The sequence below is a fragment of the Mirounga angustirostris genome, unplaced genomic scaffold, assembly GCF_029215605.1.
Source record: "Mirounga angustirostris isolate CCGP_5_RB_7025 unplaced genomic scaffold, mMirAng1.0.hap1 SCAF_8, whole genome shotgun sequence".
NCBI lineage: Eukaryota > Metazoa > Chordata > Mammalia > Carnivora > Phocidae > Mirounga > Mirounga angustirostris.
The window spans coordinates 68,481,727-68,508,565 of NW_026991716.1; positions in this window are offsets into that span (position 1 = coordinate 68,481,727).

Consider the following 26,839-nt stretch of genomic DNA (forward strand, 5'->3'; position numbering starts at 1 on the left):
CTATACTCTAGGAAATATAGAACACTCATGAAAGAAATTGAAGAAGACACAGAAAGATGGAAAAATACTCCATGCTCATGGATCGGAAGAATAAACATTGTTAAATTGTCTATGCTACCCAGAGCAATCTATACCTTCAATGCCATCCCCATCAAAATTCCAATGACATTTTTCAAAGTGCTGGAACAAACAATCCTAAAATTTGTATGGAATCCGAAAAGACCCCGAATCGCCAAGGAAATGTTGAAAAAGAAAAACAAAGCTAGGGGCATCACGTTGCCCGATTTCAAGCTCTATTACAAAGCTGGAATCACCAAGACAGCATGGTACTGGCACAAAAACAGACATACAGACCAATGGAACAGAAGAGAGAACCCAGATATGGACCCTCAACTCTATGGTTAAATAATCTTTGACAAAGCAGGAAAAAACATGCAGTGGAAAAAAGACAGTCTCTTCAATAAGTGGTGCTGGGAAAATTGGACAGCCACATGCAGAAGAATGAAACTCGACCATTCTCTAACACCAGTCACAAAGATAAACTCAAAGTGGATGAAAGACCTCAATGTGAGACAGGAATCCATCCAAATCCTAGAGGAGAACATAGGCAGTAATCTCTTTGACATTGGCCACAGCAACTTCTTTCAATATATATCTCCAAAAGTTGGTGAAACAAAAGCAAAAATGAACTTTTAGTACTTCATCAAGATAAAAAGCTTCTGCACAGCAAAGGAAACAGTCAACAAAACAAAGAGGCAACCCACAGAATGGGAGAAGATATTTGCAAATGACACTACAGATAAAGGGCTGGTATCGAAGATCTATAAAGAACTTCTCAAACTCAACACCCAAAAAACAAATAATCAAGTCAAAAAGTGGGCAGAAGAGATGAGCAGACACTTCTCTGAAGAAGACATACAAATGGCTAACAAACACATGAAAAAATGTTCATCAACATTAGCCATCAGGGAAATTCAAATCAAAACCACATTGAGATACCACCTTACACCAGTTAGAATGGCAAAAATGGACAGGGAAAGAAATAACAAATGTTGGAGAGGTTGTGGAGAAAGGGGAACCCTCTTACACTGTTGGTGGGAATGCAAGTTGGTACAGCCACTTTGGAAAACAGTGTGGAGGTGCCTCAAAATTTTAAAAATAGATCTACCCTATGACCCAGCAATTGCACTCCTGGGTATTTACCTCAAAGACACAGATGTAGTGAAAAGAAGGGCCATAGGCACCCCAATGTTCATAGCAGCAATGTCCGCAATAGCCAAACTGTGGAAAGAGCTGAGATGACCTTCAACAGATGAATGGATAAAGAAGATGTGGTCCATATATACAATGGAATATTACTCAGCCATCAGAAAGGATGAATACCCAACTTTTACATCAACATGGATGGGACTGGAGGAGATTATGCTAAGTGAAATAAGTCAAGCAGAGAAAGTCAATTATCATATGGTTTCACTTATTTGTGGAACATAAGGAATAGCATGGAGGACACTAGGAGAAGGAAGGGAAAAATGGGGGGGGGGAATTGGAGGGAGAGATGAACCATGAGAGACTATAGACTCTGAGAAACAAACAGGGTTTTAGAGGGGAGGGGGGAGTGGGGATTGCTTAGCCCGGTGATGGGTATTAAGGAGGGCACGTACTGCATGGAGCACTGGGTGTTATACGAAAACAATGGATCGTAGATCACCACATTAAAAACTAATGATGTATTGTATGGTGACTAACATAACATAATTAAAAAAATAAAAAGATTCCTCACTGGGCCATTTAAAAACAGTTACATTCTATTGGGTACAAGATGAGTTGACACACTTCAGTCCCCAAGCTGCTGCTTGGTGGGAACCTAGAGAATGTTTTCCTGACTGGGTCCCTGTTCTAATTGTCCTTTGTTTCTAGGACATGGCCAATGGCCCTCTTTCAGAGATTTTCTCTGCTTCCTTTGACATTAACCTTCAGGCTTTGAGTTTATCCCATCACTTAAGGTTTCAAGAATCCCAACGGTGAACCATTTAGTTCTGAAGCTGTTTCCAAAGGTATGTGCGTGGGTCCAACACGCACAAAAAATCTCTCTCAAAAACTAGCCAAAAGTTATTGCATGAATCATGACAATTCATCCTTCTTCAAATAACATGACTTCCCCTTTTTGTTTTCCAAATTTCTGTTATATCCTATTTCTTTTTCTTTCCATTTGTTCTGCTCTGTATTTCCCAGAGGAGTGTTCCATAATTTTCTTGTGAACTGGATAATTATAAAGTCTAAATGAGTTCTTTTTATGTGAACATCTCCTAAATTGTTAACATACTCAAGTTTCTCATTTTAAATAATGACTAGAAATTGTTAAATTTGAGTTATGTATGCATAGAGCATTCCATCATTGGAACACTGGAAAATCTTTTGAGGCTATTGATTGTATTGGGCTTAAGAAATTGCTTTTCCTGTCTATGTTTACAGAAAAAAACAAAACAAAACTGTGCTATGAAAGTGTTTTATCTTTGGGCTTATTTCTCTCCAAGTGTGTAGCTGTTGAGTACCATATCTTTCGTGACAAAGATTGTAAGTCTATTGTAAAAGATGTTAGGCAAATTTTATCACAGCCATTATTAGCTTGGACGACTTTGAAAATTATTTTTTTAGATTTCAGATACTCATGACAATATATTTGCTATAATTAGGAATAATAGAGGAGGATTCACGGAAGGCAGAGATAGTAATATTCCTCGTTTGCCATCATAAGCCATACTCCATAAGGGCTTTTAAGGTTCTGGTACATAGGTGTTTCCCAATTTAAATGTCCATCTGAGTTCCCCTCTTGGAGTCTGTCAAAAATTATATTTCCCTATAGGTCCCCAGACTTTTGTAAAACTAGGTCACATAATACACCCTCTAGGAATGAGACTCTTCTTACAAGTAAGAGATAAATTGGCTGTCCACAGGATGAGACCTAAGATAGATTGGGCCAATTGGGCTTTTGGCACCTTTTCATAAGTCCAGGGAATGAAACAATTTCTAGGAAATATGTTATCTATATCTTCCAGAACTCCAAATAAAATAATAATGATCGTCTCATGCTTGTAAAGACCTTTATAGTTTACATCATATATTCATGTTTTAAAAGTTGTTCCTCTTAGGGCTCTTGGGTGGTTCAGTTGGTCGAGTGTCTGCCTTCGGCTCAGGTCATGGGTCCTGGGATCAAGCCCCAAGTCGGGCTCCCTGCTCAGTGGGCAGTCTGTTTGTCCCTCTCCCTCTGCCCCTCCCCTCCGTTCGTGCTCTCTCTCTCAAATAAATAAAATCTAAAAAAAAAATTTATTCCTCCTCACAGCAATCCTTTGAAGTAGGTATTGTTATCCTTATTTTGTGAGATATTAATTTACTTTCTTAATATGGCAGCCCCCAAAGCCTAATCCCAGATCAGTCAGTGCTTTCTGCTCATCCACAACTTTGGCTCTACTTCTGGTAGATACATCTGTCACTGAGAAGCCTTAGGATAACCTCCCGGAATACTTCTCAGCCCCCAGCACACAGAAACCTCTGCATGACTGATGGTATTGTTGCAGTGACCATCTTGGCATATAAAAAGGGAGATTTCTCCCCCCAAAGTGACACCACCTCCCATATGACTCACTGTGACCTTCAGGTAGTCAACCATTTTAAAGTTGATAAACTTTAAAAAATTTAAGAAAATCTCAAAATATAAACATATAGGATAAATTTCATATCCTCATTCAATATGATCCCAATTAAAAGAATCCAATAACCTTTTCTATTCACTCAGTGTTACATTCCTCTTCCAGTTTCCATGGATAGTCTAGGTTGTGATTCTTCTACCTCATCCTGCTGCTCCTCAGGTAAAGCTGAGTTCCTCAAATCCCAAGAAAAATGGGGAACTTTTCTGTTTTGGCATTAGGGCTCCGTCTGAGGTCCTTGGAGTAACTATTCTCTTATTGGTCATCCGGCCTCTCACTTAGCACCAGTGAGTCTGTCCAGGGAAATATCCAGAACTCACAGCCCCTGATGGTTGGCACTCTGCCTATTTCTAGCCTATTTCAGTGGCTAGACTCTGAAAATATCAGGCAGCCTCTAGGACAGGCTAAGCATTCCATCTTGTTTACCTTTATATTTCCAGTAGTGAAATTTCTAGTAGTGCCTGGCACCTACTAGCAGTTCTACCAACATTTACTGAATGAATGAATGACAAATCTGTGTGTTCTCATTTTATGGAGGGAAAATATTACAGTGAGAGCATTCAGTGAATTGTTAAAACGTGGTTGTTAGTGACAGAACCAGGACTTGAAATCAGATCTGTTTACTCCCATTCCAATGTGTTTCCTTTGACATGTGTTGGTGGCCCTGTCAGTCATTTCTCTGTTCCTATTCAGTGCATTCCCAGAGGGCATATTTCCTTCACTTTTCCTAAACTCAATGAGCTAAATGACTTCTTCTGTGTAATCTCTCAGCCTCCTTCCCCCTAGAACCCAGAACTTCTCCTGCTTTCATCATAATGGATGACATCCATTATAGCACCATTTCACCTGAGCAACATGGTACATCAATAGGGAAAAATCATTTAACCTATAAAAGCTGCTAGATATGTTTACATCCCTTACAGGATAAAAATTTTACATCTTTAAACTATTTATTTCATTACAAAATAACAACTTCAGTAAAATTTCAAACACTTTTGAAAAGGTTTAAAATGAAAAGTAAAAATCCTACTACTCCCCTCATTGATTCCCAGTGTTTCTTTCCAGATATGAATACTATTAACAACGTCTCATGTGTACCACCAGGAAGCTGTCTTGCAAAAACAAGCATATACATGTATCTTTTTCACAAAATACACATGGGACATTCACACTCAAAAATGATAAGTGAAGAGAACAAGCTTCAGAGTGATAGAGGATTAAGAATGCAAATTGAAGAGGTCATAACATTTAGGCAAATTTAAAAGGGCACACAAGGGGCACCTGGGTGGCTCAGTTGGTTGAACGTCCAACTCTTGATTTTGGCTCAGGTCATGATTTCAGGGTTTTGAGATCAAGCCCCATGTCGGGCTCTGTGTTGGGCGTGGAGCCTGCTTAAGATTCTCTCTCCCTCTCACTCTCTCTCTCCCTCCCTCTGTGCCTTCCCCCCCTCCAAAAAAAATAATAAAATAAAATAAAAGGGCACACAAAACAATGATATTGTATTCATGTTACCTATATATGCATGAAAAAGTATAAAAATATATTAATCAGATACACACTAAATTCACATAATTCCTTAGAGATGAGTAAGGTGCAAGGGATAGAGGATGAAAGATGAAGGGACTTCAAATTTGTCTGGAATTTTTTTTTACATACACACACATTGAAGGAAATATGATCAATGTTAAGGATTGCCAGTTTCAGGAGTAGGTTCTGGGTGAAACTTATTCTCTGTACATTATTTATTTTTAAATATGTTTCAAATAAAAATTTTAAAAGCAAAGTAGATTCATCTTATACATACTGTTCTGTACTGTACTTTTTCCATTTAATCATATATCTTAGAGAGTTTTAATCATTTTAGCATACACAGAACAACCTGAGTTTTAAATGGCTGCATATCACTGGACTATATACTTAAGAATGATTAAAATGGGAAACTTTATGTTACATATACTTTACCACAATTTTTTAAGTCACCAAAAAAATGTTTGCATGGTATTTCTTTATATTTCAATCATTTTACCATTCTCCCATGGATGGACATTTATGTTGTTTGCAGTTTTTTGCTGTTACTGCTGTAATGAATCTAAACATACATTTATATTTTATCACATGCATCCAATTGTGGATAAAGGTATTTTTCTAAAATGACTTTGGCTCACTATGGAATTTTGATATGAATTTTAAATGACCAGTCCTAGCTGATATGAATTTTAGATGACATTTATTTATAATTACAGAATTTAGCCAAGGTATTTCATTCATGGACAACATTTATGCTTTGGGGCAAAACTGACAGTCTTTAATATTTTTAAGTTTAAATTCTGGTTGTTATCATGATTTTGGTTAGAATTCCACTACCAGAATTGTTTTTTAGTGTTGGATTAAAGCTTAACCCTGAGAAAACCAATCTCCAGTCGTTTATACCTTATCACAATTGATTTTATCAGGTCCTTTTCTAAGATTTATAAACAAATAAAGCTTGAAGACAGAAGACATCATAAGGGTACAAAGAAAAATCACCCAAAAACAGAGGCTGGAACCCCCATAGGCAAACAATTCCTCAAAATTTTGTGCAGAACAGACCCAAATATTTCACAAGTGTTTTAGTATATTGACACCATGCTGTCACTCAACTCTCAAAGGAAATTTTTTAATTATAGCAGCGAAGACTTTGAAGTCTGTGTCAGCTGAGTATAGATTTTGGGGATTTCTGGTGTTGCTAATAATTGCCCTATACATTTTTGTTCTAAAATTTTTCCCCGGGGCTCTATCATTAGAGGCACTATATTAGATATTTCTATTCACTTTCACTTTTAGGCTTTCACATTTCAGATACTGTAAATTGCAGGAAGAAGCATTTGCCTGGAAATTTGGGTGGATGCACACTGTGTTTGGTGAGGCCATGCATGAGGGCAATGCCCATAAAGGAAGCGCGTGATTGATACTGCAACAGTACAAATTCAATCTCTCTCTCTCTACACACACACACACACACACACACACACACAAAACAACAACCACCACCACCTTGGAGGAAGCACGGGCCAGCATTTTCCCCCATATTTGTTGGCATTTTAATATTATTTTAAAAATACGGTGAGGAAGAGAGGGAGTTGTATGTATTTTGTAAACAGAGTGGAATGAAAACCAATCGACAAACAAATAAACAAAAACATCCATTCTTGAGAGGTTTAGATCTCGATTCGGGGGACTATGATCTTAACGTCAGCATGCCAAATTGTTCCAATTTTCCCGTGAAGGGAACCTTCACTTCCTGACCCCATCTTCCTTGCTCACAGAAATTGCAGTCTACTTTTTAAATTTATGCCTTTGTTTTCGTCGGAGACATTGGGAGTCTACTAATTCTGTCATGGGGCTGTGCTCCGTAGCCTTAATAGCCGTGATGGAAGCTGTATCTCAGCTCTGATGAAGAGGGAAAACGGAAAAACACTAGAACATGCTAATACCCTTTGGTGGAGGGGTGGAGGTGGCTTTCTCTTGCTGTTTGGAGACAGATGTAAGCTTGGGATCAGAAATGCAGATATGATTTAATTATGTTAAAGTCATGTTATTTTTGCATAGCATGTCACTTCAAGAATTTGCATGGTACTGGCTGTCACTCGGTTATTGAAAAAATAGCTTTAAATTCGGGCTCTGATAAAATATCTTTAAAAGTACAAGTAAAGAAGACAGATTTTAAAATCTGCAGCAAATGAACTGCTTTTTAGAAAAACTGGATATATGTTCTATTTACATATAAATAAGTCACCCGGCATGCAGGTATGTATACATCCGTGTATAATTTTAAATGACAGGCACCAGTTTAATGCAGAAGCTAGGGCTCATTAGTTCCCTGAGAAGGATTGATTCTCCATAGCCGGAATGGTGCATACAGCTCTTAGATAATTTGTAATGAATTGAATTTTACTTCAGCATACCTAATTAGTGACTCTTTCTTTTACTACTTAAAAGGATATAGACATTTAAACAGATAAATGTTTGGAAATCTGTTAAAATGCCAGAAAGGTATTAAGCCTTCGTGTGCATGGGCTCTGTGGGAAAAAAAGGTGTAGGAAAAGAGAACACTTCATTCTGGAAAAATTAAGTTGTCAGGGTTTTGCTTCAATAGCATCATACGTTTTCTGGCTATTTGCAGGATTACTTGGCAAATTTTATGTGAGGTACGTCAACCATCAACCACGTCTTCTAGTTGCCTCTTGGTCTTGTACCTGGATGACTGGCTCTTCAGCACCCCTCATGGTAAAGCATGGGAATCCCTGGGGGGCATTTCTTTCTCAAAGGTCTGCACACAGAGATTTGCTTTTCACTACAGTGACATGTAGACAGGACCAGTCCAAAGAGAGATCCTGGACCATGTTCTGGGAAGTAGACTAAGAGATCTTTAAATAAGTTTCTATTCTATTCATAAATGTGTTACACCCATGGACCCAAGACCTTGAAATTGTCATTTCTGCCAACTCTGAAAATGGATGCTGTAGTAATTCAGACTTTGTCTCAGTTTTTCTTGGAATTATTGACTGTTTCAAAACCCCACATGGCATAGACTAGACATTTAAAGGTTGATGTGGTAATTTTAATGACATTCCATCTTGAGGTAAATTATAACTCTGTCCTGTTTCTTATCACCAAAAACACCATATGTATCAAACTATGCCAAGTATTAACAACCAGTCACTGCTCAGGAAATGTAGTGGAAGTCAAGAAAGTAGAGATAATTCAGTGGCGATCTGATGGTGTGAATGAATAGAGAAATGTTCAGTGTCTATTGCCTTTCAGAGAATAATGAATCCGAACGCATATTATCATGTCAGATGGAGATTACACGCTGTGCCCAAGGATGAGGATACAGAGGAGACTTCATTGAGTGGCAACAGAAAGGACATGTTTTCCCACATTAAAATGATTTGGATCAGTAGATAGCAAGTCTACCAGTGTTGGGATAGAATAGGAATTGATCACCTCTGAAGTCAAGATGTTTAAGAAAAGAATTTTATGTTCTGAACTGAGTTGGCACTGATTTTGTTTCTGAATTTTCCAGGATGCCATTTTGAGGAAAAAATAAAATAAATTAACTTGGACTAGCAACAAGAAATGCATAGTGTTTACTTAAGGGAGAGGAGTTCCACTTTTGCCTAGTAGTTTAATTGAGGAGCATTCTTTCTTGCTTGCTTTTTTAGATGTTTTCTATGTCACAGTCTGTGTTTTCAAATTTGCAAGACTCAAAAGACATCTATAATTATTGTTGGTAGAACTAATCATTAAGTGATGCAGGATTCTAACAAACTTAAGTTCCTGAAAGAATGAACCACTCAAAGCTCAATAGAGAGAAATGAGCTCACTGGGGTGAGCTACATGACCAAATGGACTGACCTGGTACACACTCTACCAGACTCACTCTGCGGGAATGGACAGGTGCCCAAAAACATCTGGAGAGTTCTCATGTGGAAAAGCCAGAACAGGCCAGTGCTTTTCAACCTTGTTTTTTCATAATTACCTCCCTACAGAGCCTTTTTGGATATTTTTATCCTAATTGCTCCAGCCTCACCATGAAATCTTAATACCACATATACACTATACATCTGTTTATGCACTCTATGTATTTCTGTGCTGAATACGTACAAAGAGTTAAGATTCCTTTTGTTTCCACTCCCAAAGAATGACTTCTCTTCTCCTTGGGGGCCATGTTGCCGCCATTGAGAAGTGCAGGGATAGGCTGAAGGGATTACAATAGCTCTGCCAAGTGAAAACAAATCCAGACTCAGCAAGGAGTGATTATTCAGATGAATTCCTGCAAAGGGGAGAAGGAACTGATTTCCAGGAGCGAGGACCACAGGTAAAATTCAACATTATCAGTTCCTTAGTAGAAGCCTCAGAGGGACAGATTTTTAGCTCAATGTAAAGAAGTTCTAAGAGCCAGAATTTTCTGGAGGCGAGTGGTTTGATGTTCCTGGACACTGAGTTTGTTTGAACAATTACTGACTGACCCTCTCAACCTGGATGCTGTAAATCATGTGTCACAAGGTCGAGTCTAGACACAGACTGAAAGGCCCAGCTGAGTCTAGGGCTCTGTGGCCATAAAAGCACAAGACACCCAGAATATTACCGTCCCCTTTGGAAACCACCTTGGGCATTACCTTACAAACAGACTTCCTCGCCAAGTTTAATCTCAAATAGGAGATACAGCACTGTGTTTGAACTTTTCACTCCCCATAGCGTGTAGGGTCTGGCTCTGTCCACAGGTTCAGAGGAGGAAGCAGAGAATTCAAATCCAAAGCAGCTAGGAACCCTAAATCCCAAGGGAGAAAACAGAGCTAAAACATAAGCAGGTAAACTGACTCCTAAATTGAGGAGGGGTGAGAGTCTCTACAAGGCTGGGGTAGGCCTGGAATCTGAAGGAGGGAGGAAAGAGTAACTACGGATGAGTTAAGAGCCAGTGGTTGGTTGTCGGGGAAGTTGTGGACACCTGCCTACAGCACCATCTTCCAGAGAAGCTATCCTAGGTGGGCCAGGGGGCTGACAAGGCAGGACTGGAAGGTATACATTTATACCTCTCTCATAGCGCTCACTCCTCGGGCGGTGTACTTAATTTATTCTCCTTGGCCTCTTGGTCTTATCTGCCAAATGCTCTAGAAAGGACCAAATAGTCTTTTTTTTTTTTTAAGATTTTATTTATTTATTTGGCAGAGAGAGAGAGAGCGAGAGCAGGAACACAAGCAGGGGGAGTGGGAGAGGGAGAAGCAGGCTTCCCGCGGAGCAGGGAGCCCGACGTGGGGCTCGATCCCAGGACCCTGGGATCATGACCTGAGCCGAAGGCAGACGCTTAATGACTGAGCCACCCAGGTGTCCAGGACCAAATAGTCTTGAAGGGCCCTTTCTGGTTCAAAAATGCTAGAGTTTTGGATTCTCTCAAATCTGCCTCATTTCTTTCAGATTTTTGTTCTTATGGAACATCAGCTATCATTGATTTTTAAAAGAAGCCTCACAAATACAATATGATTTACATGCCCCATTTCTGACTTCTTTTGTGAAGTGTTTCTCCACTTGGATTATCCAGAATCTTGAATACTTGTTTTTGGGTTTTTTTTTTTTTTTCACTTTTCTTAATTGAAAAAAAGATCTTATGGGCTACACAGATTTTGTTTTGCAATTTAATTATGTTTGGACCTAATGTCAGTAAAATAGTTAAATATTGAAAACACCAATATAATTTTTGTCACTGAGTAAATTTAAACGTATTCTATTTAGTTTCCAAAGAAAGAACTCATGAAGAAAATACCTTTTGTATTCTCATAAAAGTATTGAATTTTAATCACATATGGAATTTGGCTTCATATCATGCATAAAGGGATAAAACCACATTGTAGAAAATTAAAGGAGCAATTTAGAAAAAATTCACGCTTGAAGTATTTTACTTAAAATCTTCAGCTCTGAACTAAATAACTGCTTAACTTCTTTGGATAACTAAAGAACACTTAAATAGAAATTAAGGAAATTGTTTTTAGGAGTTTGCAGTTTGAGGAACCCATTAAATAGATTTTATTGATCTTCCCTTGAGTATACACAGACTATTTTAAATCTTATACCCTAACTAGTTAATTCAACAATTGGGTCCCTATTATTTTCTAGGTGAGGTGCTAAGCATACAAGAGTGAGTACAGCTGGTCTCTGCTCTCAGGGCCGTAATCCTCTTCTGCTCAAACAAGGCAGCAGGGCAAATGGCTCAGCTGGTTGGTTGGGCAGTCTGATTACCGGGGTTAAACTCCTGTTCCACCCTTTACTAGGGTAAAACGCTAGACAAGTTGTTGACTCCTTCACAGTTTTAATTCCTTCATCTGTAAAAAATGGGGTAAACAGAGAATCCCATAAGAATGTTCTAGCTAAAATATTGAGAATGTTTAGAGTATGGTAAATACTTAGAACATGCTTGTGATGATCGTTTTGATGTATTCACTTGGCTAGGCTCCAACTCCCGGTTACTCAACCAGACACTAGTCTAGGTGTCATGGTGAAGGGGTTTTAGATGTGATGAAAGCTACGATCAGTTGACTTTATATAAGAGATTATCCTAGAGCATCTGGGTGGCCCCGATTCAGTTGGAAGGCCTTAAGATCTGGGCTGAGGCTTCCCTGAAAAAAGAAGCCGTTCTGCCTATGGTCTGCAGCTTCAGCCCATGCAGGAGAGTTCCAGGCTGCCCTGTGGACAAATACTTTTATAAGAAGAGTCACCTCCCTTATATGAGAGAGGAAGCACAATTACTTCCTCATTTTCTCTCCTCCATGTGAGGAAGCGGGGAGACAGCTCTCACTAGAACCCAACCGTGCCGGCACCCTGATCTCGGCCTTTCCAGCCTTCAGAACTATGAGAGAGAAATGTTTATTTGAGCTACCAATCTACGCTGTTCTTGTGAAGCAGCCAGAACTAACAAAGCCAGCGGGCCTCAGGTTCTGCCCAGAGACCCAGGAGCTCCCTTCTTTCCTGTCCTCCTTGAGACCTACTTATTCAGTAATTTGTTCTGTGACCCACTTAGCAGGCTTCCAATAAGCTCCTTTGTTTTCTATTGCTTACATTTATTAGATTTGGTTTTTCTATTCCTTGCAACTGAAGGACTCTAATTGATACTTTAGGATTTGGCCCTGAGGTCTCGCCTCCTCACGGCACATGGTCTTCCTGGGCGCCCCGTACTCTCAGGGCTTCAGCCACTCCCATGTGTTCTGTGCTCCTCATGCATGTATCTTCAGCTTCGAGCACCCTCATGAACTCTCCACAGGCACAGATGATTACCCAACTGCTCTTCTCTTGGACGGCTCCCAGGAACGGAACCCAACATGTCCCAAAGTGAACTCAGGGACGTTCTCCCCAAATCTGCTCCCTCCCCTCCTCCACTCTCTATTCCAGTGATTGACACCGCCCGCCATCCCCTCGGTCACTCAAACCCAACACCTCGCCCCACCTCCCCCCTCAACAGACTAGCGATCGCTTGGTTCTGTTGATTTCCCCTCTTACCTCTTCTGTGCATTTACTCCTCCCTACCCCTTCTCCCTGTCTCAGGCCCTCAGCATGGCCTGGACCACTGCGGTAGCCTCCCCACCTGCCCTTCTTCTCACCTTCCTCTCCCTCCCTATCCACCTGAGCCAACCCACACACCTGAGACTTGTTCCTAAAACAATATCTGATCCGTTCTCTATCCTCTTCAAAATCCTTCTTCCCTAAGGCCTATGTAAAAAGGTAAACTCTGGGGGCGCCTGGGTGCCTCAGTTGGTTAGGTGGCTGCCTTCGGCTCGGGTCATGATCCCAGGGTCCTGGAATCGAGCCCCACATCGGGCTCCCTGCTCTGCGGAGAGCCTGCTTCTCCCTCTCCCACTCCCCCTGCTTGTGTTCCCTCTCTCGCTGTCTCTCTCTGTGTGTCAAATAAATAGATAAAACCTTTAAAAAAAAAAAAAAAGGTAAACTCTGCATGGCAAACAAAGCCTCCCAGATCTTACTTCTGCCTGATTTCCCCATCCCTCTTTCCTCACTGTAATCCTCTAAACTCTAATCATGTGGACGGAATTGCACTTTGCTTAAAATGTCACCCTATTCTCCCTGTTCCTCCAATCCATCTGTGCTTCTGCCACTCCCTTTGCCTGGAATGGCTTCCCCCACCTGTCCCCAGTCATCTGCCTGGTAAACACCTACCCATCTCTTTTTTCCAAAAGACTATAATGCTTTTCTTATTATAAAAGTAGCACATATTTGTTGCCAAAAAAAAAAAAAGTCAAAATGTACAGAGAAGTGTAATAAAGAAATAAAGATTACCTAAAAACCCACTACCCAGAAATAAACCTAGAACTGGAGTGGGTGAGCATATTCTCCCATCCTAGCCATGAGACAGGTGGGTAGAGACCCACTGGAGAAGCCATGCGATGGGTGGGTAGAGACCCACTGGGGCCTGCATGGATGGAGTTGCACAGGGAAAGTCAATCACAGAATGATTTCAGGTAAGGATCAGGTAATCTGGACCCTCCCTTCTTCCACCCCACCGTTAACATTTAGTCACTGCACACCTGTGAATATTTGTATTCTGATCGATATCCTTCTACACCGTTTTCTCTGTAAACACCCACACAGTCACACCTACACCCACACACACGCCACACATCCCCTCTCTTAACAAAATGCTGTTTGGTAACCTGTTTCAAAAAAAATAACCATTTTAAGTAGGTTCCAATTTTTCACTTGTTTCATAAAATTACACTGTAGTGAATATCCTCATACACATTCTTTTGAGCGTTCGTCTGTTTCATGAATTTAAGTTTTCAGAAGTGACATTTCTAGTTGAAGGGTGTGTATGTGCTCATTTAAAATTTAAAATTTTAAAACTTATTTCCACACTGCCCTTCACAATGTTGAACCAATCTTTACACTTTCCTCAGTGTGTGAGAGTTCTTATTTTATCCTAGCTTATCATTAATTGGTATCAACATTCTTTTTAATCTTCACTAATTCAATAGGTTAAAAAAAGATCTCTCATGTTATGTTTAATGTAAATCCGTTTTCAGACTATAAAAGTAATGCATACTCATTACTGTAAAAAACACCAAACCATGCAGGCTGCTATCGATTGAGTTGTGCTGTCCCTCTAAAATATATGTTGAAGTCCTAACCACTGGAACCTGTGAACGTGATATTATTTGAAAATAGGGTCTTTGCAGATATAATCAGTTAAGATGAAGTAATACTGGAGTAAGGTGAGCCCTAAATCCAATGACTGGTGTCTTTACAAAGAGAGAGAGGTTTAAAGACACAGACACAAATAGGACAGAAGGCCAAGTGAAGACAGGGGCAGAGATTGAAATGATACATCTGTAAGCCAAGAAATGCCAAGGATTGCCAGCAACCACCAGAAACCAGAAAAAACAAGAAAGGAAGCTCCCCTAGAGCCTTCAGACAGAGCCTGGCCCTTCTCGATTTCAGACTTCTCACCTCCAGAACTATGAGACAATAAATGTGAAACCACTCATTGGTGCTATTTTAAAACACCCAGTTTATAGTACTTTGTTAAGGCAGCCCTGGAAATGAATATATAGGCTTAAAGGGATAATCACATTGACAGTGTGATTTGTATTTCAAGAAGGCTCCTGAATCTTGTTCAAGATCATCATAGACACTGACACCTCCATGAAGCATTTCCTGAACATAGCAGGTAGAATTTACCTCTGTGCAACCACTGGACAGACCGTGACCTTGGTAAATAAAACTATGCCACATGAATGTGTACGTGTATCTACCTTCCTATGCTAGGCTCCTTGAAAGAGAACACTATACTTTTTTCATCAGCGTATCTTCAACACCTAAAATATAACCCGCCATGCAGTAGGCACCCAGTAGTTGTTCAATGTTTGAATGATCAATGTTATGTCATGCAGAGTATAAGCTTTGGAATCAGACCAACTTGGGGGCTGACTTTCAGCTCTTTATGATAAATTACCTAGGGCACTTCTCTATCAACTCCCTCCCTGACCTCGGCTTTACCTTTCTCCCTTCATAAGCTCCACTCCAGCCACGCCGGCCCTGATGAACGTGACAAGCATACTTGCACTACATAGACCTTGGCTCTTGCTACTGCCTCCGCCTGAGATGCTCTGGCTCCAGAATCTGTGTGCATTGTTCCTGCTCTTCCTTCAGCCTTATCGGGGAGGCTTTCCCCCTATATAAAATAGCAACATTCCTACACCAGCACCCTGCTTTTTCTTTTTCCTCTATAGCACTTCTCACCGTCTAGCATATTATGTATTTATTTATTTTCTAGTTGTCTCTCCACCCCTATTACCATGCAAGCTATTTGAGGACAAATGCTTCATCTGTCTCATAATGGCAGGACCTAGAACATGCTTAATGTATAGTGTCTCTCATAAGCACTTGTTAAATGGATAAATCCATTTCTGTTTCAGGGATAATTTTGACTTCCTCAGGGAAAACTGTGAATAACTCTAAGACAGCCCAGAGAGGCTTCTCAGATTAGGCAATACTGATGAATCAGAGCTCATCAGATGGAGAGACGAAGATGAATATTCTAGATCTAATTCTAGAACAGGAGCAAAGGAGCAGTAACCACGGAAAGCTGGCAGAACAGTGATAGGTTGAGATAGCAGAGATGTGGGCTGCACAGAGTGGAGTAAGTAGAAATGAGCTGGGAAAGTAGAGCCAGATTGTCAACAGCTCTGTGTGCCTTACCATCTTCTGCCAGGGACTGAGGAACTACAGAAGGATTTTTAAGTAATGAAATTATGGGATTCTTCTACATAGATACCTCCTGCAGCAGGTAGGCACACACAGTGAAATGAGATTAGGCACATGGAGATGATTTGAGAGGTTTGGGCCCAATCAAGATGGACTCAGGGAAGTCTGGGTGAACCCATTTACTTTGCAAATAGGGAGAAAGGTTCTGATTTCAAAGGAATTTTGTGGATAGAGTCAGTCATCTTGATGAGCAATTGAATATGGATGGTAGTTTCTAGTTTGGAAGGGTAGTTGGATAGTGATGCCAAGGTTAACGAGTAAGGGAATTTAGAGCAAGAATTCTACAGGGGGTGGGAAATAAACTGAAAACTGGTATTGTATTGGGGATTGCAGGAGCCAAGGAAAATTTTAATAAAGAGAGTGATCAAAACTGCCAAATCAGTAGAGAGGTCAGCTAAGGGAAACCTGAGAAGAAACCAGAGACTGATGTTATCCAAGTGCTAGCTGGTTTTAGGGACAGGCATATGGAGCACCATAGTGAGGGCAGAGTCCAGATTACAGTAAGTGAATGGCAAGGAGGGGGTGTAGACAATTCATGTAGACTGTATTTTGAAGTTTCAACTTCAAAGCATGAAAAGAGGCAATACCACTTCACATTGTAGGATAGCTACTATATTTTTTAAAAAGAAAGAAAATAATAAGTGTTGACGTGATGTGGAGAAATGGAAACCCTTGCGCACTGCTGGTGGGGATGTTCAACAGTGCAGACCCTGCAGAAAACAGTACGGCGGGCCCCCCCAAAATTGAACATAGATTTATCATGTTTCTAATTCTATGATTTCCATTTCGAAATATATACCCCAAGGAATTGAAAGTAATGCCTTGAACAGATATTTGTACACCCATGTTCATAGTAGCATCATTCATAATAATCAAAAGGTGGAAACAATCCAAATGTCCAGCAACAGATGAACAAATGTGGTATCTACATAAAATGGAGTTTTGTTCGGCCTTAAAAAGGAATGACATTTAAACACAGGCTACACATGAATAGACCTTGCAGACATTATGCCAAGTGAAATAATCCAGTCACAGAAGAACAGATACTGCATGACTCCACTCCCATGAGGAACTTAGAGCAGCCACATTCCTAGAGACAGACAGCAGAATGGAGCTTGCCAGGGCCTGGGGGAGGGAGGAACGAGTAGTGTTTAATGGATGCTGAGTTTCAGTTTGGGAGGATGACAAAGTTTTGAAGCTGGATAGTGGTGATGGTTGCACAACAATAGGAATGTATTTCATGCCACAGAACTGTACTCAAGCACGGTTAAATAGCAAATTTTATGTTATGTATATTTTACCATAATTTTGTTTTTAAAAAGGGGACAAGACAGTGATTTTGTGATAGCTGTTTGAGTCCGTTGTTGTTGTTGTTGTTGTTGTTTTTCCTTTTTTCTTTTTTAGAATGGAGGGAATTGGTTTATGTTCATGGTAGGAGGGATGGAAGGAACTGGTGGAAAGGAGAAACTGCAGATGGAGAGAGGAGGGACAATGAATTGTGCCATTTATTACCAGAGCGACTGGTACAAAATGTCCCATCTCCTTCAGTATTCAAAATGGCTAAAGTCTCCATTTGGCTACTACAGTAATGCCTTTCTTCCTTTCCAGGTTCTCCCCTTCCTTCCTCTTCTTACAGTGATTAAACTAAACTCTCCAGGGGTTACTCAAACCCAGGGTTACCAAGCCTGGGTACAGTGGTAGGAAGCAAAAAGACTGAGGGAGCGGCCAGCTGTCTGCAAGGACATCCTGGGCTCTGCGGCTGTTGCCGTTGTGGCCACAAGGTGGCACTGATTCTCTGGCAGCCCTTGCTATCCTTGACTTGGGGAGTGGGGAGGAGGTAGGGCTGGGTAAGAGCAGCTCACTCCTGGGAGGCTGCTGGTAGGTTTCACCTCTGCCCCCACTCTTGTGGGGGGATCTTGAAGATTGGGGTCCTGACTCTTCCTTTCTCTGGAGCGTCTCCTGACTCGCTACATTCAGGGGTCTCTCTCTGAGACCTGCCCCATTGTGGCTGAGCAGCTTGTTCTCAGCAATCCTTCTTCCAAAGGTCCAGTTTATGCACCTTCCCCTAGACTCGCTTCCCAATCCTGGCTGGGTTCAGGGATCCTACTTCAGTTGCATGAACTCTGAGCCCCATAGCGCTGCCCCTTTCTTTAGAGTTTTCCTCCCTAACCCCAGCATACAGGAAATCCTCTCTCTCTCTTTCTCAGTTCTTCTCACAGAAGGAAGGTGTTTTTCAGGGTGCAAACTCCACCAAATTGTCAGAACATTGACTGAGCAAGCCCTTCCCTGAAAAACTGGGAGGGCAGAAGATAGAGATTACGGATGGAAGGGCCAGACTTTGAGAGAAAGAAGGACCCATAGCTCTCCTTCTGAGAAAGGAAAGAAGGTTAGATGGGCAGAAGGAAGGGAGTTGGGGAGACCTGGGATCAATTTCATTCATCCATATTTTCATTATGAAATAGGAACAGATGTCATGTCCAAAAATGAGAATAGTAAGGCTGAGGCATATTTGCAGAAAAGGAAAATTGCAGAGGGTGAGGACAGTTGACTGAGTCCTGCACAAGGGTCCATGTGATCTTGGAAACCAATTGTTTACTCATTTAAGTATTTAAGATGTAAGAGGTGGAGATACATCAAAGTACAACAAAGTAGAAAAAATACAAAATACAACAAAGTAGAAAAAAATCTCTGCCCTTGGGAAATGTTCTAGATGGGGTGGGGGACCGAAAAGAAAGAGTGAACATTATTCATTAATAAAAGGAATGGAATACTAAAAGGTGATATGTGATATGGAAATAATAGTTCAGGATGAGGGATATCAGATGTTAGGGGGTTGGCAGTGAGGGAGCTGTGACTCCAAATTCCAAATCAGATGTTCAGGGAAGTCCTCATTGTTCTCACAGACGTGAAGGAAGTGTGGAGTTTACCACATTGCTACAGGGGGGTTGTTGGAGCGTGTGGGGCAAGCAGTCCAGCAGAGAGCGGCCAGTTAACCATGTGGCATGTTAATGTCACTCCTAGAGTGTATGGGATGCTGGAATAGGAGAAGAGGGGAAAAAAGAAGATGGTTGGGCAGGGTAGTGTAGTGCAGGAGTGGAGGAGGGGTAATGGGGGAAGAAATGGAAGGAAATTGGTGTGTAAGTCAAGGAAGTGATGATAGGGAGTGATCCTGTGTTCCAAGTACACCAGGAGGGCGGAAGGAACTAGGAGGTCTTGACCAAAGGAAAGGAGGCTTAGTAGAAGTTGTCAGAGTGGGGGAAGTAGGAGGATTCAGTGGATAAGCAAGAGGTATCTGGGTTAGAATTTGAGATGTCATTGGTAGAATAATTCAAAGTGATGGCAAAGTCAAGAGTGTGCCCTTGGGAGTGAATTGCTAAAAATGGCCTGGCGCGTGCCCAAGTAAACCACAGCTACAACCACATTCTTCTGAAAGGGTTTCAAATTACATGGAGCAGTGTAGGAAATTTCTCTCATGCTTTACCAACAAACATACAGTAGCATTTAAAATGTTCCCTAAAGCAGTCAGGAATGCATGAATGCCTGCCAGCAAATATTATAGGTAGGGACCTTAAATTCACCACCAATCTATCCATTTCTCTTATAATAGGTGGATTATTTTGTTCTCTTCTAAAAGGATGATGCCTGTCTGTCTTTATGTAAATGTTAATGAGACGCAATGTGCAGGTGTTGAGGTTGAAGTCATAGAGAAGTGTACAGAAGTTTTGTGAGCTAGCAGCTTCCGTTTCTCTTTTGCCACCTCCTGACTTTAAGGAAGGAAGTACTGCCAGGAGTAGCGAGGTGGAGCATGGGAATCTCAAGCCAGAACTGTACATAGTGAGCCCTGGGTCTAGTTTCCTTCATCTGGGAATGGTTTCCCTATTGCAAGTTTCCTTATCTTCCACCACTAAATATGCTGGCTGGCATGTCCTCTGCTATCTTGTGAAAGAGAATTTATTGTTGGAGAGTGATGATACATGAGTACAAAGGAACGTGACTGGGGGAAGTGAAATGAAGAACAGCGATGACTCATATTTTCATTTGTTACTTCAGCAAATACATACTAAATGTCTACTAGTCACGTGCAGACACTTGCAGACATGTAGGGGGCAATCCCTGAACAAAACAGAGGCCCTGCCCCTTGATACTTACGTTCCATTAAGAGAAAACAGGAAATAAATAGGTGATCGGTTGTAGGGGTTGAGTTAGAGGAATTTGGGGGCTGATCGAGGAAGAAGATAACTGTGAGAGGCAGAACACACAACAAGCTTTACGGGGTGGCACTTGGTCAGGGTTGCACGAGAAGCGAGCTTCCTCACAGCCCGAGACTGGCTGGAGATTTTTGGTGAGGGGGCTAGTATCCGGAAGGAGAGGAGAGCAAAGGAAGCCCAGGGAAAGGGGGGATTGGAAAGGGGGCTTCTGTGTCTAGGTGGTATCATTCAGCAGCACGGTGGGACGTCTCCGGGTCAGAGAGCTCCGAAGGGCGGCAGTGGCTCGAGGCCTTCCAGTTCCAGTGCCCCGTCTTATTAATGAGCAGCAACCGTTGCGTGCAGCTTTGAGGGGTATACAGGGCAGGCGGGCTCTAAATGGCTGGAAATCTGTGTGGCTGGGCTATTCTTTAAATAATTGGATGTATAAATATTTGTGTTTGGCTCACGCAGGCTTTGAGCTGACAATCTAGAGGCCAACACACAGAGGATATCTTTGACCCGTTATAAACATATGTGCTCGGGAGAAAAGCAAAGCAAGGTAAGGAGCCACAGGGATACAGGAGATGGGTTCTAGTCTAGATGAGTTGTCAGAAAAGGCCTTTGTGGTAAGGGGACATCTGAGCAGAGGCATGTGTGAAGCAAGCAATTGAGTGTGCCATGTGGAGACCTGGGACGAGAAAGTTCTGGTGGTTTTGTTTTGTGCTGAGGGACAGCGTGAAGGCCAGTGAGGCTAGAGCAGAATAAGCAAGGGAGACAGGGTGGGAGATGAGGCCACATTACCTAGGGCCACACAGGCCACATACCGGAAGGATTTACTCTGAGTGAGATGGGAGCCCATTAGACAGAGGGGAGTCGTGATCTCACTCACATTTATTTTTTTCACTCGCATTTTAAATATGCTTTGATGTTCCACAGAAACACGTTATCCATGGAAGAATGGCAATGGCTTGGACCAGAGTGGATATTGGGAAAGGCCATGAAAAATCAAACTCCGGAATTTTATTTTATTATTATTTTTTAAGATTTTATTTATCTGACAGAGAGAAACACAGCGAGAGAGGGGACACAAGCAGGGGGAGGGCGAGAGGGAGAAGCAGGCTTCCCGCAGAGCAGGGAGCCCAATGCGGGGCTCGATCCCAGGATCCTGGGATCCTGACCTGAGCTGAAGGCAGACACTTAACAACTGAGCCACCCAGGCACCCCCAAACTCCGAAATTTTAAAAACAGAGCTCAGAGATGTTGATGAATTGAGTGTGAGGTATAAGAAAAAGAGAAAAGGAGTCAAGGATGACCAATATCTTTGGCCCATGAAATTCTCCTGCACTTGCCATATTTAAATGCTAGGCAACATGGTGTCTAAGTGTGCATTTTACCCATTTAGGTCTCAGAGAAGCTGTTAGTGGAGGCAGCGTAGTGTGTACAGGAGTAGAAGCTATGGGAGCAGATGACAGGGGATTGAATGCTGGCTTCCCCACTTACTAGCTGTGTGACCCTTTTCTTAACTATTTAACTATTCCCGCATCTGTAAAATGGACATAATGATAGAACTCTTACTGAGGTGCTATGAATATGAACATATATAATGGGTAGAAAGTGCCCAGGGCCTGATATATGCCAAGTGCCCAGCAGATGTACGACTATCAGTGTTCAAGCAAGAACTTATAGAGATAGGAATGCTTACCATTAGGGGACAGGAGGAGGGACAATTTCAGGTGAAGTGAATGAGATTCTTTTGGTTTGTAACTACTCTGAGAAAACATCCTTCATCAGCAGACTGGCTATATAATTTGCAGGGCCCAGTGCAACATGAGAATGCAGGGACTCCTATAGAAAAAGTATGAGTTTCAAGATAGTGGCCGAAGAGCATTACACCAAGTAAAGGGCCCTTCAGAACGAAGGCTGTTGCACACCCATGAAGTCAGTCCTGTTCATCAGAAAGTGCTTCAACCCTTTTCCTCTAAGTATTTATTGCCAAAGGCCTCTCAGTGTCTGTTTGACCAGTTCTGAGTCAAACTGAGTGAAATTGGTGGCATAATTCAATTGTGCACTAGAATCGTAGCCCATCCCACCAAGCTGTTTGTCTCACAGGCCTCTCTTTTTGGCTTCTATTGCCATTTAAAAAAGTGCCTCACTTCTCTGTATGCTCTTGAATAAAATTAGAGCCTTCCAAATATATATGCTGAGCTAATAGAAAGATGAAAATGAGTAAACAACACCATCATTCCCTTGAGAAGATAATCCTGAGTGTATACTATAGTTACACATTCCCTACCATTTGGAGAGTACCTTATACATTTGAAAATGCTTCCACAAATAGTAGTCCTGGGAGAGGAATGATATTTTAGAGGACACAAAAGTTCAAAATGTTTATATTGTTTTCTCAAAGTCACTGTTAGTGGAATTACTATCATTGGACACCTGGTCCTCTCCAATTCTGTTAACCAGTTAGCAAAATAAATAGAATCTAGAAATGATCTTGGTCTCTCAACTCGGGTTCATGTGAAAGATACTAAGATTTATCTTTCATTTCGACAAAGAAAAGTTGAAAGCTGATCCTAGTTTTCTTTTGAATGTGGAATGTAATTCCATAATATCAAGCATTTTGTGTGTTTTTATGTCTGTACTGTCTTGTTGGAAATGTGAGTGCCTTGAGAGATTGGCCTAGGTCAGTCAGTTTTCTTCTATTCTTCCTTCCTTTCTTCCTTCCTCCCCTCCTTCCTTCCTTCCTTCCTTCCTTTCTTCCTTCCTTTCTTTCTCTTTCCCTTTCTTTCTCTCCCTCTCTCTTTCTTTCTCTCTCTCCCTCCTTCCTTCCCCTCCTTTCCTTTGTTTCTTCCTTTTTTTAAGAATGCCTAGAATATGCTTTGCATATAAATGTCTTCAGCCAGGGCGCCTGGGTGGCTCAGTTGGTTAAGCGACTGCCTTCGGCTCAGGTCATGATCCTGGAGTCCCGGGATCGAGTCCCGCATCGGGCTCCCTGCTCAGCAGGGAGTCTGCTTCTCCCTGTGACCCTCCTCCCTCTCATGCTCTCTCTCATTCTCGCTCTCAAATAAATAAAATCTTTTAAAAAAAAAATGTCTTCAGCCAGTTGCTTTGGGTGTGGAGCCATGGTTTTTAGCTAGGGATGATTTTGCTCCCAGAGGACAGTTTGCGATACCTGGAGACATTTTGGCTGTCACACTGAGGAATGCTACTGAAATCTAGTGTACTCTCAATTAGAATAATCTTTGGGGTGCTGGGAGGATATATTTAAGCTGCCTAAAACTTAAAGCAATAAACATTTATTATTTCACCAGTTCCATGAGTTAGGACTCTGGGTGCAGCTTAACTGGGTCTTCTAGCTCAGGATCTGTCCCAAGACTACAAGTAAGGGGTTGAGTTGGGGCACAGATTTCAAGCAGGGGAGGATCCACTTCCCTGCTGGAAAGAGGTCTCCAGTCCTCTCTGATTGTTGGTCAGAGATATCGGTCTGACACACACTCAAGTTCACACATTTGAGGTTATAAAACCCGAAGTGAGGATCACTGGGTCCATTTTAGAGGCTGCTCAGCCCAGGAGACAATTTAGCATTATGTGTCAAAAGCATTAAAAAAGTATGCATTTCTTTGGCATATCAGTTCTAATTTCTCTTAAGGAAATAATCAAATTAGTGCACAAAGATATGAATACAAGAATTTTTTGTGGAATAGCATTTAACAGAATAAAATGGGAACAACTAAATATCAATCATCTTGTTTAAATAAATCATGTTATAGCTATACAACAGAATAGTATGCAGCAATGAAAAGTTATGTAGGTACATGCATAGTAATATAGAAAGACGTTGTTGAGCTATTACTGAGTTTAAAAATCAAATTGGGAATAATCCTTAAAATGCATACTTTTAATAGAGTATTAAATATATAAACAGGAAAAAATCTGGAAAGACAGACTGTAACATATTGACAATGATTATTTCTTTAAAGTGATAGGAATGCACCTTTAAGATGTTCCTTTATTCTGCTTAATTCATATGATTTACATTTTCTACTGTGAAGATATAATATTTCATAGTAAAAATGATCCAATACTTGTAATAAAAGGTAACAAAACCAACTTTGCTTGCTAACAATCATACCGTACATTTAGACTGTCTTAGTCCATTCAGGCTGCTATAACAAAAATGCCATAGACTAGGGTTGCTTAAACAACACACATATAATTCTCATAATTCTGGAGTCTGTGAAGTCCAAGATCGAGGTGCTGGCAGATTTGGTGTCTGGTGAGAACCTGCTCCCTGGTTCAGAGACAGCAGTCTTCTCCCTGTGTCCTCACATGGTAGTATCTGAAGACAGGGGAGCTCTCTGGGGTCTCTTTTCCCCAAAGCCATTCATGAGAGCTTCACCCTCACAACCTAATCACCTTCTAAAGGTCCCATCTATCAAGACTATTGCACTGGGGATTAGGTTTCAACATATGAATTTCGGGGGGACTCAACCATTTGTGATTCAGTCCTGCTCCTGCTTTCAGCACCGTGGAGAGTTGTCTCCCCCCAGTCCCACCCAACCCGCTCACTGTCAGCCCCCACCTTCCTGAGATCCTGCCCAGATGCCTGAACGGCAGGAAACAATCAGACCCAGACCATTCTTCCTTTGTCTGGAGAAGGTTCTGCACAAGCCTCTTCCCAAGCTTCCCACATAGCAATGGCTGTGTCACCCTGCATCCTAGGGGAGGGAGGCTGTCGCTGTTTCCCAGGTAGAGATGAATAGCACCATGACACATTTAGCTAACAAGCGTGAGAGGCCACGTTGGAGACATAGAATGCCATACTCCAGAGCCTTCCTCTGACTCTTCCGATATGTGTGTGATGTTGATGCTCTCTCGTCAAGATGAGCCTGCGAATGAGACATAGCACTAATTTTTCATTTTTAGCACTCCTTTGAAATTTAAAACACATTATTTTTGTCTTTGGAACACAAAGCTCTTATTTTCTATTAACAAATGAGAAGTAAAATAAATTACATTAAGTTGTGCTGTCAGGTCTTCATTTCAATGAGATTATTTCTGCTGAAACATTTAATTGGGCATGGTTTATGCATTGATAATAACAGTATATTCATTCCCCAGTGAACTGGGAATCAAATCCTCTGTTTGAAGGAATCATTTATATGTATATTATAGGTTCATTAAATAAAACAAGTGAAACCCGTGGCTGCACAATATTACCAAAATACTCTGCAGAATGCGTTCTGATTCCTTTATTGCCTGATGTTGTAATTAAATTCATGTACTATAAAGTAATACGGAAAACAGTTCCATTCCTTTCTGAATGAAATACATTCTTTCCAGTTTTAGGAATTAAAACTGGAAAATGCCTATATTTAAGGCAAAGTGCTTTCAAAACTAATCCCAAGGAGGAGAATTCTTAATATGGCAGGTCGTTAAAATTGTGAGTTATTTCCTACCAGGCCTTTCTTAAGCTCCAGCCCTGAACCCTTTTATCTGATTCTGAAACTGCCTCAGACATAATTGGGTTTCCTCAGACCTGTTTCTCTCACTGGACACAATTGTGAACAAAGAAGACTGAACTGGGAAAATAATTAAATTTAATGAGAGAGACACTGGGGGCGTGTGAGTGGTTTCCTCTGTTTTCTTTGATCTAAAATAATGAATGTTCATGCAGCAAATAGAGCAGAAAGATTACAAACAACTAGTCCTAAACAGGGGTGGCATTTTTATGCAATCTAATGAAATCTCCTTCAACAAAACCATGTTCACAACTGGGTTTGTTCAACCATGACAGAACATCCTGGAGCTCTGTATTTTTAATCTTCGTTTGTGCCAACTAAATTGTACAGAATATGCTCTGTCCAAGGTGCACGAAAGTTATGCCCAGTTGTTTCTATCCTTTCAGGTTTGGGATGTAGAATTTTCTCCTCTAGGTGTTTAGGGCCTTATTTTATTTTATTTTATTTTATTTTATTTTTATTTTTACCCTTTGTATGAAGACTATCTTACCTGCACTTTCTTCTGACACATGGCAGGACCGTGGGCTCCCTCAGGTAAAGACGATCCCATGTTTATCACCAAATATCACACACTTCCTCCCACTCCCACTGGCCGCCTGGCCTCCACCTAACTCTCAGGGAGGCTGAAAATGTGGTGGGTCAGTACTGAACATTCTGACGGTGACTATCCCTCTGCCATGTAATTTCCATACAGTACTCCATCATATGGTTGTGCCATAAGTACTTCAGGCAATTCCTTATTGTTGGACATTATGGTAATTTTCCACTTCTATATATTATAAATAACATTGTGGTTTAAGGGGGAAGAAGAACCTCAACAGTTTACGCACATTTCTGGTTACTTCAGGACAATTTACTAGAAATAAATTTTCTTTCTCTCCAAAGGAAGCTTCCTGACTTTTACAGTAGTGATCATCAACCAGGGAAGATTTTGCCGTCCTCCCCTCCCCACCTCCCACCAAGGGATATTTGGCAATGGTTGGAAACATTTTGTTGTCACAACTTGGGATGGGATTGGGGGTCACTGCTACTGGCATCTCATGAGTAGAGGCCAGAGATGCTGCTAAACACCCTCTAATGTACAGGACAGCCCTCATGATGAATGATTACCCAGCAC